This window comes from Canis lupus, chromosome X (assembly GCF_003254725.2).
Source record: "Canis lupus dingo isolate Sandy chromosome X, ASM325472v2, whole genome shotgun sequence".
In the NCBI taxonomy this organism is placed as follows: domain Eukaryota; kingdom Metazoa; phylum Chordata; class Mammalia; order Carnivora; family Canidae; genus Canis; species Canis lupus.
Genome location: NC_064281.1, coordinates 115,363,839 through 115,378,773, shown reverse-complemented (window position 1 = coordinate 115,378,773; position 14,935 = coordinate 115,363,839). Strand labels below are relative to the sequence as shown.

The 14,935-nt window shown below is 41.3% G+C and overlaps 1 pseudogene; it reads right to left on the bottom strand.

The window, feature by feature from the left end:
- LOC112668537 (MARCKS-related protein-like) overlaps nucleotides 1-14,606 on the bottom strand; it is a 29,533-nt pseudogene extending 14,927 nt beyond the window's left edge.
- Nucleotides 14,607-14,935: the final 329 nt, after the last annotated feature.

The following is a 14,935-nucleotide window of genomic DNA, read 5'->3' as shown; positions in this document are numbered from 1 at the left end:
GTATGTGACACCACTAAACCGTGAGTCCCTCTCTGTGCTTGATGAACCTGGCCTGGGTTTAGCTCTGTCAGCTTCTGCTTGCCATCTGTGTAGTAGCAGTTTCCACTCTTCCTGGTTCCTTACGTTCATCTCCGTCCACTCCCTGCCCACCTCTACAACCTTTTCTCTCACCATACCTCCCCCTCCTCCTTTGCGTGTATTTTTCCAGCATGTTTCTTGTTTGAACATGCCATCTTCTTTCTCATCTCTGCCTTGATTCAGTGACCTAGATTAAATGCCCCCCCCAATGCCCACCTGCAACTACACTCCCACTCTGCTCCACCTGCTGAGCACTTACCTTTTAAGAATCAACTCGAAGGTCTCTACCACTAGGTGTTTATTACTGTGTGCTTTCTCATCTAATGGATTGAGGCTTCAACACACATCTTCTTGCATATAGTAAACCTTTCTAAGAACACAGGGAAGTGGGTTAGTGTTAATTTGTCAGGAGAAGCCACAGTGGTAGATGGCTTTATAGGGCCCATGCTGTTTTGTCCATGTAACAAAGCCATCACTACTGAAAGCAGAATGCCTTTTTGCCAGGGCTTAGTTCAGGAGCCAGGAAATCAGATTTAGGATCCAAGGGCCAGGCTAATTCAGCAGGAGGGATGAGAGGGGAGATGGAAAATCTTTCTCACTCATATTTACTTTGCTTTTGGTCATGCCATTTTTCTTTAGTGAATGAAGTTAATTATGGCTTTTTTTTTTTTTACCTGAAACTGGGAGCCTAGATCATTTGAAGGAAGCTGAAAAATCATGAAAAATTGAGGTTGATACCCAACCTTGTGTTAATAAATTAATTGCCAGTATGAATAGTATAGAAATCTGTCATTTTTTTAGTATGTATGATTACTATTTTCTGTAGAAAGTTATATAAGGAAGAAGACCAATTTACAGAGGTCAAAGGAAAGTCACCCCTAAGATTTTAAAAGCAGCTGTTTTTAGTTGGAAACGTGGCCTACTTTAAAAAACAACCCCTGGGGGATCCCTGGGTGGCGCAGCGGTTTGGCGCCTGCCTTTGGCCCAGGGCGCGATCCTGGAGATCCGGGATCGAATCCCACATCAGGCTCCCGGTGCATGGAGCCTGCTTCTCCCTCTGCCTGTGTCTCTGCCTCTCTCTCTCTCACTGTGTGCCTATCATGAATAAAAATAAAAAAAATAAAAATAAATAAAAAAAAAAAACCCTGGAAAAACTTACTGCCTTTTTGTCTGTTACTAAGCACCATTAAATGTTGGTTTCTCCAGACAACCTTTTAAGAAATAGGTCATAGGTGTATGCCCTTTTCCTCTAATAAGGCTTTTGGGTAACATCTAAAGTGGTGCTTCTCAACCTTGGTTGCAAGTTAAAAATCACAAGGGGGAGTGTTTATAAAATACTGTTACCTAGGACCCATCCCTGGAGATTCTAATTTAATCCATCTGGGTTAAGAACCCAGGCACTGGCATTTTTTTACAACCTGCCCCCCCGCCCCCGCAGCAATTGTAATATGTGGCCAGGTGGAGAAGCACTGCTCTATTTCAATAATTAGCCTCTCTTCCTGATGCTTTGCCTTTTACCTTATATAAAGCGTACTTGATAAAGTGTCCCCATCCCAAAGAGGAGCAGAGCTGGACGCAAGGCTGCAGGCCAGTTGGATTAGTTGCAAGTGCGGGTTTCTCCCGTGGCTGTTTCTGGCCAGGCAGGTCTGTAAGTAGCCAGAGTCTGTAGCCCGGGGCCCTGGTAGCTGAGCGTCAGATGGCACACATGCAGAACACAACTGCAGATATGTCTTCAGTCTCATCAGAATTCATTGAGAGTGGTCCACTTGTAAGATTTGACCTTAGATGTGGTACCAGAAAGGGTTTGCTCTTTTTATTTTTATTTATTTACTTTTAAAAGATTTTATTTATTAATTTGAGAGAGAGCAAGTGAGAGAGAGATCGCGTGCACATGCAGAGGGAGGGGAAAACGGAGAAGCAGACTCCCCACTGAGCAGGGAACCTCACATGGAGCTCGATCCCAGGACCCCCGGGATCAGTAACCTGAGCTGAAGGTGGACGCTTAACCGACTGAGCCACCTAGGCACCCCAGTGTTGGCATTTTTAATCTTGAGAAGGATGCTGTTAGGAACAGGGAGACTTGGAATTCAGCTATGTTGCCTTTATTCAGAAAATGATACGTTTCCAAAGGGATGAATAGATCCCAGAGTTCTTTAAGAATTACACTTGTACGTATAGTGTTTTGAGCCACAGCTATAGAAATCAGTCACCTTGGCTGCCAAAAGTAAATAATTTCCATGTTTACTTTTTCCCCTTTACCTTCTGTGTAAGTGGTGATAAGAATGAGTCGGAGGGAGTGTTTCTCTCAGCCTATCATTTGGCATGAAACAGTGGTGGCCTGAAACAGGAATCTGATCTCTTGGGACTTTACACCAGTAATTGAAAGCCCCAGGGCATCCTGCTTTGGAAGGCAGTGGAAAAAAATGTCTCCATCTTTAGTGAAAATTATGAAGGAATTATGGGAGTTACTACTGATAGGAAGCATTGTATGGAGGAAGTAGTACGTTTTAGGATTTATAAATTGACCTATAAACAGCAGTAGGAAGAGCAGTCTAGCAGCAGACATAAAACTGATAAGATAAATAAAAGCAGAATTTCTGAAACATGGGAGCTTTTTTCTATAGCAGTAGGAGATGATTGCTTTCATTATTATCCCAGTTCTTACCTATTCGTACTGTAGTTTAGTGGATCCAGGCCCCACATCCTATTGTGTTGTCCTGAAAATATGCCTCCTTAGAGTGGGAAACAGTGAGTATGCATGCAGTGGGCACCTTCCCTCACTTGTGAGGCTCCAGGTAAACTATAAATTTCCCACCAACGTGATACAGTGTCGGCATCCCTCTAAATTCTGAAGTGCTCATCTATTCCCATAATGACTCCTTTATTGCCATGGGTGTGTACAGGAAGCTGAGGTGTTTAGAGCATGGTTCCACCAGGAATTCCCTGTTCTCACCCCTCCTGTTGGTCAGGGGGCTTATCTCTGTGGACAGCAAGTTAGGACTTCAGCCTCCTTTGAAATGGGTTTGCTAGAGGAAGTTCTATGGAGTAGGGAGGGATTTGGAAGACTGGGCAAAGGGATGTTCTTTGGGGGACCTTTTTGTTAAATGTGACCCCAGTAGTCATTTGCAGTTACTTTATGGCCAATGACGGGATAGATAGGTAGATAGATAGATATTAGATGGAGGATCCTTTCACATCACAGAATAGGACTGGGTTTTGCATGTAATCTGTTGCTTTGATTGCAGAGAAGAAATACTGCTAAAGTCAACTAGCATAAATCTGTGGCTAGGGAGTCTCTGATGGGCAGGGTGCAGAACTGAGGAACTGGCCTGGGAGCCTCCCCCTCATTTTTCGCATGATTAGCATATTCAGAAGGGCAGTACTTGGCACTACAAGCACAGGGAAATTAGGATTCATCAGCTTCTCTTGTCAGCTACTAAGAGAATGTTGACCTTAGCGTTTGGTTGATTAAGTTTGTTAATAAAATTCTGTGTTTGCAGTACTTGGAAGATATGTGCTGAGGGTAAAATCACCATCTGGGGTAGTGGAATAGGTACTCACAGGTATCACACCTACTAAGCAGAGCAAGAGACTCCTTGAATTTTTAATCTGATCCTTCTGAGGCAGAACCAGAAATCGGAATTTCTGATGTAGCATGTAGTTTCTTAAAAATGATCTGACATTAAAACACCACACATAAGTACCCACAAAACAGTTACAGATTTATGTATTCTTCCAGTGTGAGCCCACAGGATTACTACAGAATTTATCTGGAATCTGTGGCTTCTTCCTTCAAGAGATCCAAGAGATCATGGGTCGTCTTTTCTCCCTTTCATGCTGTGTGCTACTGCAATAGCCTTTTAGAAGTTTTTCATTGAAGTGTAATTTATATGTAGCTACAACTTTATCAGACAAGTGTTGGGAATGGTTATGGAAAAAGGATCAAAGATGAATTTTTTAAACATGACATTGCTTGGTTCCTTTTGGATAAAAGTTTAAAAATGCATCTCTTGAAGCTTGCTGAAATTCTACATAATCCCCTCTTCCATTTACATTTGCATATTTCAGTGAGACTTGTTTCTGTGTTGCTTTTTTATATTTGTAGATTTTGAAACTTGTGGTAAAATATACATAACATTTGCCATCTTAACCATTTCTTTTTTTTTTTTAAGAGTATTTATTTGAGAGAGCCAGCACAAGCAAGGGGGAGGGGCAGTGGGAGAGAGAGAGGCAGATCCCGCCTGCTGAGCAGGGAGCCCCCGCGATGCAGGGCTCAATCCCAGGACCCTGTGATCCTGACCTGGGCCGAAGGCAGATGCTTAACCAACTGAGCCACCCAGGTGCCCCATCTTAACCATTTCTTTGTTTTGTTTTGTTTTATTTATTTATTCGTGAGAGACACATTGAGAGAGAGAGAGAGAGAGAGAGAGAGAGAGAGAAAGGCAGAGACACAGGCAGAGGGAGAAGCAGGCTCCATGCAGGGTGCCTGATGTGGGACTCGATCCCAGGACCCCAGGATCATGCCCTGGGCCTAAGGCAGGTGCTAAACTGTTGAGCCACCCAGGGATCCCCTATCTTAATCATTTCTAAGTGTACAATACAGTGGCATTAAGTACATTCACTTCGTTGTTCAACCATCACCATCAGCCAGCCATCTCTAGAACTTTTATCAAATCTTGCAAAACTGAACCTCCATACCCAGTAAACAGGAATTCCCTGTTCCCTCCCCCACTCCCTCCAGGCCCTGGCAGCCACCATTTTACTTTCTGTCTCAATGAATTGAACTCCTCTGGATACCTTATGTAAGTAGAATTATACAGTACTTAACAATTTTGTGGCTAGTTTATTTCACTGAGCATAATGTCCTTAGGGTTCCTTCATTGTGGTAGGATGGTTCAGAATTTCCTTCCTTTTTGAAGCTGAATAATAATCCATTTTCTTTATTTGTTCATCAGTCAATGGACATTGGGTTGCTTCCACCTTTCGGCTATTGTGAACATTGATATTATGAATGTGGGTGTACAAAGATCTGTTCAAGTTCTTGCTTTCAATTCTTATGGATGTAATCTGTAAATTAGAATTGCTGAATCACATGATAATTCCATATTTAATTTTCTGAGGAACCACTATATTGTTTTCTGTGATGGCTGCCATTTTACATTCCTACCAGTAATGCACAAGGGTTCTGATTTCTACACATCACTTATGTTGGTGGTATAGTGGTGGGCATAGCTGCCTTCCAATTTCTACACATCCCCACGAACACCTGTTATTTAGTTCCTGTCTTTTTCTGGATAATAGCCATCCTAATGGGTGTGAAGTGGTATTTCATTGTGGTTTGATTTGTATTTATTTACCTAATGCTCAGTGATGGGTTGGACATCTTCTCATATGTATCTTCTTTGGGGGAATGTCTGTTGAAGTCCTTTGGCTAGTTTTGAATTGGGTTGCTTGTCTTTTGGATGTTAAGTTGTACAAGGTCTTTATTCTGAATATTAACCCCTTAGCAGGGACACAATTTACAAATATTTTCTGCCATTCCTTGGGTTGCCTTTTCACTTCCTTGATAGTGTCTTTTGTACCACTACAGTAGCTTTTATTTATTTTTTATTTATTAAAATTTTTTTTTTGATTACTCAGCCATTAGAAATGACAAATACCCACCATTTGCTTCAACGTGGATGGAACTGGAGGGTATTATGCTGAGTGAAGTAAGTCAATCGGAGAAGGACAAACAGTGTATGTTCTCATTCATTTGGGGAATATAAATAATAGTGAAAGGGAATAGAAGGGAAGGGAGAAGAAATGTGTGGAAAATATCAGAAAGGGAGACAGAACATGAGAGACTCCTAACTCTGGGAAACGAACTAGGGGTGGTGGAAGGGGAGGAGGGTGGGGGGTGGGGGTGAGTGGGTGACAGGCACTGAAGGGGACACTTGACGGGATGAGCACTGGGTGTTATTCTGTATGTTGGTAAATTGAACACCAATAAAAAATTATTTAAAAAAATTTTTTTTGGGGGGGATCCCTGGGTGGCGCAGCGGTTTGGCGCCTGCCTTCAGCCCAGGGCGTGATCCTGGAGACCCGGGATCGAATCCCACATCGGGCTCCCGGTGCATGGAGCCTGCTTCTCCCTCTGCCTATGTCTCTGCCTCTCTCTCTCTCTCTCTCTCTCTGTGTGACTATCATAAATAAATAAAAATTAAAAAAAAATAAATAAAATAAAAATTACTGAAAACTCTCTTCCTAAAAAACTTAAAAAAAAATTTTTTTTTTTATTGTTTAAGTAGTCTTGACCCCCAACATGGAGCTTGAAGTCACAACCCCGGAAATCAAGAGTCAAGAGTGACATGCTCCACCAACTGAGCCAGCCAGGCGCCCCCAGTACCTTTTAATATGTCCTGCTACATCTAGTCGTTATGCTTCTCTCTCTCCCTCCCCACTTCTCTCCTCCTCCATCCTACCTCATTTCTCCCCCTACCCTCCTCTCTGTCCCTCTTTCTCCTCTTTCTGCCTCCTTCCCTCTCCCACCCTCCTCCAAATGTGTAGAATCTCTTCAAATCCTTCTCTTCCCTCAAGGCTCACTTCCTCTGTAATCTTTCTTTTTGATTTGAAGGCTTGAAGTAAAAACAGTGATAGATGTTGCTATCAATCCTTAAGCTCTGATAGTTTGCATAACTACCATATTTGCATCATTGTCACTTTTTTTCTGTGAAGGGCCATAGGCCCTGTTGGGTTGGGTCAATTTGCTGAGTGAAAGAAGGCTATAGTACATGGACTCCAGGTCTTGTAACGGGTGCTTCCCAAGTGTAATATTTTGCTACCATGGAGGATCTGAGAAGGTGATACAAAGGAGGCAGAAGGGTCTCCATTCTCTGGTTGTTATGGATCTATCTTTGAAGATAGTATAATGGACCAAATCCTGAAAGGGTGGTGGTCCTACTGAGGTCCCCCTGGAGACAAATATGTGGAGAGGAGCTCTAGGTTCTTAATTTTCTGTGCAAATCAGTTGTTATGGACCACATAACAAATAAAAACTAAAAGCAGAGATTGTTCTTACTAGTAAATGGTGTGAGTGTTAGTAGGACAGGCAACAGAATGACTTTGGGGGACACAAAGCATATAAGGAAAACTTTTAAAAAATTCCAGAAAGCATAACAACCAATAAATATAAATATCCTTCATTCTGATACTTGCTTTATTGTAAACTATACACATAACAAAAAATACTTTTACTATAAGGGAAAAAAAAGCACACAGAGGTGCCTTCTAAATAAGTTATTATCCATTTGTTCATGTCTTTCGTAGCATTACTTTTATTTCACACAGATCCTATGAAGTGGATGGTTTTTCACCCCAGAATGTGTTTTATTTTATTTTCTTGAATTATTAATGATACACTTTATTAGCCATATAGCAACATCATGGACACATTTTTTACCCAAGGGAGAGTGGCTTTTGTGTGAAAGAAAAAGCAGCTCTGGTCTCCTGGCAGCAGCTCCATTTCGCCCCTATTGCCCCAGGAGGGTGCTTCATTCTCCTTCCATGATTTCTCACAAAGGGGATGTGAATTTCTCCCACTTCATTTCTGACAGAAGCTGAGAAAACTGCACTCAGCGAAAAGGGGCTGGGCATCTGGGGATTTGAAACCCTGGCTTTCCAGCAGGTCCTCATCCACCAGCCAGGGCTAGGGCTAGGCCTTGGCTTCAGAGCCAGAGCCTTCCTGCTTTTGTATTCACTGGCCTTGCTGTGGGTAGCACCTCCAGGGAAAATCTCCTCCTGAAAATATCTTTTTGTATAACATGGAAGATTTCCAGAAAGGCAAAATGAGGAAACTTTTGGTGTTTTAGTTCTTCGGAAGTGCTTTGCTTTCCCCATGTTTTCCATCTTTTTTCTTAGTGACTCGATCTTGTTTGCTCCTTAATGAAAGGATTATGCCATCATCATGCTTGAGAGTTTAATTTCACATTATCCTGAGGGATGTACTCCTTCCAAATTATCCTCATGTCAGTGCAGTCATGGGAGTTACAACTGCATTTTTGAATTACAATGTTTGGCAAATGTCCCTTTAGGGCTTCAGTTGTATAAAAAAGGCAGGAAAAAGAACTGAAAATTGCTGTCAGGACACCATATTCAGTGCTTCAGAAAAGGTCTTTTGTCCCCTTACTAATTTCTTAAAACTAAAGTATGAAGGAATATAGTAACAAGTGGAAACTTCTGTCCTAAAGACCATATAAAATCCAGACCTTTCAGATAAAAGATGTTAACATCACCTGAATTCTAAATATGAAGCTTTCTCTTCCAGATCCCACTCAGGGTGCTAATTACACATTAGCCTTTGGCCATAGTAAAATCAGGAATCTCAATTCATGTTAGTCACCAAGGCCATCACCTTAGTCTGGGAATCCAAAGATGTAGTTCACTACGCAGATCTGTGAAGTACTCCTAAAAGAGTCTGGAAGCACATGGACTCAAGTAATTTTTTTAAAGATTTATTTATTCATGAGAGACACAGAGAGAGGCAGAGACACAGGCAGAGGGAGAAGCAGGCTCCATGCAGGGAGCCTGATGTAGGACTCGATCCCAGGACTCTAGGATCATGCCCTGGGCCGAAGGCAGACACCCAACCACCGAGCCACCTAGGCATCCCAAGTATTTTTTTTTTAAAGATTTTATTTATATACTCAGAGACACATAGAGAGAGGCAGAGACAGAGGCAGAGGGAGAAGCAGGCTCCTACAGGGAGCCTGATGTGGGACTCAATCCCAGGACCCCAGGATCATGACCCGAGCCAAAGGCAGATGCTCAACCTCTGAGCCACATAGGTGCCCTCTGAGCCACGTAGGTGCCCCCCTTTTGTGATCTTTTTTTTTAAAGATTTTATTTATTTATTCATGAGAGAGATAGAGAGGCAGAGACCCAGGCAGAGGGAGAAGCAGGCTCCATGCCAGGAGCCCGATGCGGGATTCGATCCCGGGACTCCAGGATCACGCCCTGAGCGTGAAGGCAGGCGCCAAACCACTGAGCCACCCAGGGATCCCCTCGTGATTTTCTTAATCAGGGTTTACCCCCAGAATCCAGAGCCTGAGACAAGAAGTCACATGAAGTGTTCTTTGGGGAGATGGTCTCGGAGAATAGGAGTGGAAGACGAGAGAAGAGCGAAATAAGGGAGGAATTACCACTGGGTCAGCAGAGTCTCAGTGCTTGTGGACCCCCTGAGGAAACATATAGAATACATCGCACAATTCTCTTCTAGAAGATGGATGAAAGGAGCATTTATCCACCAGCTCCTGCTGTTTCATTGGTCATTGGTTGCCTTACGCGGTGCTCACTTCATAGAAATTCTATGTTTGAACATATTGCAAGTGCCAAGCAGGTTTCCACAGATGCCTCTACTATAACAGCATTTAATGGCCCTGGGGCCGGGAGCCAGAGGTATCAGAAGGTGGCTGAAAAGACTGCTCACCACAGCAAGGACTGGAATAAAAGGTAGGCCTATAGGATATGAGGCACAAGAGGTTCTAGTATAAGAATGCACATTTTCATTTTGCAAACAAAACTCCTGGAATAATTGGGGTTATTTTAGTGGGTTAAAAAGACCCACTTAACCTTGACGACATTATGCTTAGTGAAATAAGGCAGACACAAGAGGACAAATAGTGTACAATTCCACTTATATAAAGTACCTAGAGTAGTGAACTATGCAGTGATGTAAAGTAGAACTGAGGTTACTGGGGGCTGGTGAGAAGAGGAGAATGTGGAGCTGTCGTCTAAGGAAAGTGTTGTGAAGACAGTGTGATATTTGTACAACAGTGTGAATATACTGAATACTGCTGAAATAGATGCTTAAAATGATAAATGTTCTGTATATTTTATGTAAGAAGAAAGAAACCCTCTTATTGATGGTCTCACAGTTCTGTCAGTCGGAAGTCAGGGTACAACATGGCTCAGCTGGATCCCCTGGTTAGAATCTCATAAGGCCAAAATTAAGCTGTCAGCGAGGCTGGGTTCCTTCCTGGGGACTCCAGGGGTGAAACTGCTTCCAGTTTCATTGAATGTGTTGGCCGAAATCAGTTCCTTGTATTTATAGGCCTGAAGTCCTGTTTCTTGGCTGGCTGGTGCTGGTCTGTGCTCTAAGCCATGTGACTGTAGTCACATGGACATCCTTTTCCTGTGAGTCTTCACAGACTGTGTGTCCAAATTTCCCCTTTTTAACGAGGATACTAGTCAGATCGGATTAGGACCCACTTCATTTTAACCTGGTTATCTCAGAAAAGACCCTATTTCCAAGTAACATCACATTTTGAGATGCTTCGGGTTAGGTCTTCATATCTTTTTGTGGGGATAGGGTTCAACCCATAACACTGGGTAACATATTTTCAAAGTTTAGGGATTATGATGTGTTCAACCTTTATTATTTTTTTTTAATGTGGACATCTTTTGAGGGGAGGGGCACATCTTGCTAATCACACCTTTACACTTTCTTGTATGAATGAATCTCCATTAGAATAATCCTCAGAGTAGTCCTGCTATGCTTGATTTGTTAGCATTTTGTAAATATTGAGTTTATTAATCCAGAATAAATTTGAAAGAGGAATTAACATTATCTAAAAATATATATTAATCGCATATAATTATCCAGGAAATTTCTGGAGGTAAGAGTTCATCTTTTCTGATTATGGTTATCAGTGATTATCCTACAGGACCTCTTGATATGAGCTGTGTTACAGATACATATAATGTAAAGATTCCACTTAAAAAGCCTTATTTGATGCTGTATCTTAAATCCTTAGATAAATGGTAACTTATTTCCTCACTCAAAATTCTTTCATTGGTGTATAGATCTCTTTAAATTAAGAATCAAACTTTAAGGCTTTCAGCATTCATTCCTACTTCTTTTTCGTTTCTTTTGAGATACTTTTTTTCCCATTCATTCATTCATACGTTAATTCACCAAACATTGACTGACCTTCTCTGTGCTAGATATATGGAGGAAACAGAAGCTAAGCATCTCTTTTTCCGTTCTTCTATTCAGCCTCCAGGTACAATGCCTAGTATAATTGTGGAGCTAGATTGAAATGTTTATTTTAGTAGAGTATCAGGGAAATACGAGTCATAGCCTCGGATTGTCCATTTCTGGCATGTAAGCATGTCTGGGCATATTTGGTGAACTAAAGGGATAGGCCTAAGAGAATCATTGGGGGAAAAGAATCCAGGAAATATTCATATATAGGGTTTACATCTACTAGCAAAGTATTTTGGGAGAAATTGATCAGGGTTTTTTTTTTTAAAGATTTTATGTATTTATTCATAATAGAGAGAGAGGCAGAGACATAGGCAGAGGGAGAAGCAGGCTCCCTGCTGGGATCCTGATGCAGGACTCCATCCCAGGACCCCAGGATCATGACCTGAGCCAGAGGCAGTCATTCAGCCACTGAGCCACCTAGGTACCCCCGATTAAGGGTTTGAACTAGCATACTACATATACATTTTTACCTTTCCTCTGTTCAAAATCCTGCTGAAATACCAGACATAAAATGTCTTGTAGAGAATAAATTCATAATAGCATTGAAAAATCAGAAAGTCTGCTTTTAGGACATCAGATATTTTGAGTAATTTATACAAGGTAGAAAAAAATAGAAGACATCATATTGACTAATGAACTAAAGCAGGGGAAATCTCAAAGCAGCCATAGCTAAGGGCTGCCACAAACATGGAGATATTTCTTTTCAATTCCAGGCTTGAATAATAGATATGAAGATGAGGTGTGGATGCTGAGTGGTGATACAAATAGTAACTTTTTTTTTTTCAGAAGCACCTAGGCCAGTGAGACACCTCTCCGTTTGCCATGTATGTGGTTGTCTATCAGGTTGGCGTGAGAGGTTTTTTTTTCCCCAATAAATAGTACTGATAAAATTGTCTATCAATTATCTTACTTGGGGAAAAAAAAGGAAAAGCTCCAGTTATACCATATAGGCACAAAAAATATCCAGTTGTATTGAAGATTAAAATATTTTAAAAGTTTATTAGAGAAGAATCTATAGCAGATCATCTATATAACATTTGAGGTTGTTAAGACTTTCCCGAGGAATATGTGAAATCCAGAAGCCATAAAGCCCAAAAAAGAAAGAAAGGAGGAAGGGGGTGAAGAAAGGTAGGAAGAAAGAAGTAATCTGGCATACTTCCAGCAAAACTAAAATTATGTATGGCAAAATTCATCATTATGTATCATAAGCAGAGTTAAAAGATGGTTGGCAAGGTTAGAAAAAACATGAGACACAGGGTTAATATTGCAATCTGCATATTGCCCCAATAAGAAAATGACAACACAACAGAAAAAAGTAGGTAAAGGGTATTGTAGTAGACTGTTCACAATGATCTGTTTTTGCTTCCCTGTAAGAGAATTTTTTAAAAATTTATTCATGAGAGACCCAGAGAGGGGCAGAGACCCAGGCAGAGGGAGAAGCAGGCTCCCTGCAGGAAGCCTGATGTGGGACTCCATCCCCAGACCCTGGGATCACACCCAGAGCTGAAGGCAGATGCTCAACCACTGAGCCACCAGGCATCCCTGTCTGTAAGAGAGTTAATGCCTTGCTGTCCTGGCAAACTCTGCATGGCCATATGATTTGTTTGGGTCAGTGAAATATGTCCTAGGCAGAAGCTTTAAAACTTGGTATTTAATGTGCCATATTCTGTTTACCTTCTGTAACAGCAACCACAGATATTCAACCAAACCCAAGATTGAAATACAGTGTACATGAAAAAGAAATCTTTGTTTTAAACCACTGAGATTTGGGGGTTTGACACCATGGCTTAACTGTGCCTATCCTGACCCATACAGAAATCAGTATCAGAATTGAGGTGCCATTGCAACAAAATCTATGAAATATGTGGCATTGATTTAAAGGTTGTATTCTTGGCAGTGAGGATACCATCAGAAGCTAGGTCAGTGAGAACATGTCAAATAGTACAAAAAGTTCTAGTAAAACTGTGACCTGAAAAGTAGTAGTAGCCTGAAAGGCAGCAGATATACTGAGCCTGTAGTTTAGGGGAAGAGGTTGAAAAACAGAATATTAGTTTCAAGTCTTGGTAAGTTTTGTCTACATTTCTCCAATTATTATAAAAGAAATGAGCTTAGATAAGATAATTAGCTGGTGGTTGAACGTAAGCGAAAGACAGTTGAGAGTTTAGAAATTGGTGAGCCTTCAGGCTTGAAAATGAGTTTAAACTTCAAACAGTGTGAAATACAGTTTTTGAGCAATAAAGGCAAATTTAATTTCAAGACTTAAACCAAGGAAAAATCAAAAGATACGGCCTCCTCCATAATATCGTTAAAATCTTTAAATCCTTTTAACCTATTATCTCAATGTGAGTATCAAATTAAGGGTATATCTTCATGCCCGTTACTAAAAATATTTATTAATAAAGGGGTGGATGCCTGGGCTAGCTCAGTTGGCGGAGCATGCAGCTCTTGATCTCGGGGTTGTAAGTTTGGACATAGAGATTACTTAAAAACAAAATCTTTGTAAAAAATAAATTTTGAAATTGGGAACTTTTCAGGAGACTTCTCTCGTGTGCAAGTTCAACAAGAATGGATGAATTATTGGGTGACTTATATTCACTCTGACACTTAGCATTGTCTTTGTTAGTCTTTCTTTTAGTCTTTAAACTGGTTCATTTTTCTTTCTACTCATAGAAGGCAATCTGCCACTCTCTAAGGGATGTAGCCCTAAATTCTATCTATTCGCAGTCTCTAGCTCAAAGTCCAAGCTCTCAGGATGATGCATAGTATTCTCTATCTGGTCCTGATGTCATCTCTTTTTGCCTGGCAGCCTGTAGGTCAAAAGGTGGGTCACCTGCTTGCACTCACCCTTACCCAAAATGCAAATAACTGCAATAAACATTTTGCTAGCAAATTCTAATTGGCATTCGCAATTTCCCCCTTCTTTCCTATCCTTAAAAATAGTTCCCTGTGGAAAAAAAAAAATAGTTCCCTGTGGATAGAGTGTATCCACACACTGATTTTATTTGTGCCTTGTTTTGGTTAATTGATGTGAGCAGATACAACTTAATGCCATGCTGGACTGGAGGTTTTAAATGTGTTTGTGTGGCTTAGCTTTCACTCTAGTGCTCTGTTCCTGCCCTATGATGAGAGCATGCCCTTGGTAACTGCTGCTCTTTCACCCTGCATCCCACAGCTAGACATGCTGAGCAGACCACAGTGCAACTGTACGTAGCCTGGAGCTGAACCCCAGTGAGCTGCAGCTGACCCACAAACCTGTAAGTGAGAAATGATGCATATTATTATAAGCTACTAATACATGCAAGCTTTTTAACCACAGCAAAAGTTAACACAATTCTCATTTAGAAAGTGGGAGAAAGGGAGACAGAACTGTCATTGGGCTGTGATAATTTTGAAATCCCCCTAGGAAGATGCTGTGAAGGTCCCCTACCTTTCGTCCTGGGAAAGTACCTTGATTAGACTCTGATTCTGTGCTCTGAGAGAACTCCTTTTCGTTGCTCTCCATGGCTTCTGAATCTGCCCTTGGGGAGGGGGTGGTTCCTTGTTCATTATTTTCCTGAAATGTGTTTTGGGGAGAAAGCTCTGTTTCGGTGCTGGTGAGCCTTTGAAGTTGGCCTCCTACTCATGGGAAGTTGGAGGACCCAAGTTTGTTTATTGTCTACAGTAGTCCAGGGCACTTCAGTCTAGGCTTATAGTTTCTTCAACAGTATAATCATCTCCAAATTTAGTAATCTATTTATATGTAGTTCTGTGCACTAGAAATACAAAGTTTTTCTGGACATAATTCTCAAATATCCCTTCTTTCTTTCTTTACCCCCAGACCTCTCCCAATTT